A 721-nucleotide genomic window follows, 5' to 3' on the forward strand; every position below is an offset into this window, starting at 1 on the left:
ATATCACCTTACACTACAGACTACAGTTTTCAGACAGCTGGGCAACAGACCACTTTTTATACTGGTAGAACGCTTCACGCTTTAACTAAGTATGATAAAAGAAAGAACGCATACGAAGCGTCTGTCTTCAGTTGCATATACAAAAGCAGTGAAGTTTTGCTCACTGCAGACGGCGTCACAATAGACGCTTAAACTCAATAAACCTTCCCGTCCTTTTACAGCGAAGCTGTATATGGCTGGTTTCTAGCGAATCAATGTCCATAAACCATGGGCCGATCCCGAAGCTAGTGCAATACCAGGTCGACCCGCGGCGGAGGTGAAGCTGGCTTCAAGCATTCCGCCAACTTGCAAAATAAGTTTAATATCTCCAGTCGAAATACAACCCGTATCAGATGTTAAGCTGGCAAGAACAGATACTGCACTTTGACCCGCGTCGGCCATGTCTACGTTCGCACCGCCCTCTCTTTGTCGGCGTCCCAAGCGCTTGCGTGTCTCCTTTCCTTCCCTTTCGCTCTCCCATGGTGGCGGTCCTGTCGAAACGTCATGGGTGTCTATTTCCTCCGGCACCTCGGGGCCACGGTCCCGTCGTCCTAGCGAATGTATATAGTAATCACGATAACTGAGATCGTACATTTGTTCAAAATTCGGTGTCACCTCTATGTCGAATGGTAAGCAGCTCCCCTTGTCATCCACTTTCACATAGTGACATGGCTCATGATTT

At 48.0% G+C, this 721-nt stretch overlaps 1 pseudogene; it reads right to left on the reverse strand.

The window, feature by feature from the left end:
* Positions 1 to 262: 262 nt before the first annotated feature.
* LOC142568450 (U2 spliceosomal RNA) lies at positions 263 to 441 on the reverse strand (annotated as a pseudogene).
* Positions 442 to 721: the final 280 nt, after the last annotated feature.

The sequence above is a fragment of the Dermacentor variabilis genome, chromosome 1 (genome assembly GCF_050947875.1).
Source record: "Dermacentor variabilis isolate Ectoservices chromosome 1, ASM5094787v1, whole genome shotgun sequence".
In the NCBI taxonomy this organism is placed as follows: domain Eukaryota; kingdom Metazoa; phylum Arthropoda; class Arachnida; order Ixodida; family Ixodidae; genus Dermacentor; species Dermacentor variabilis.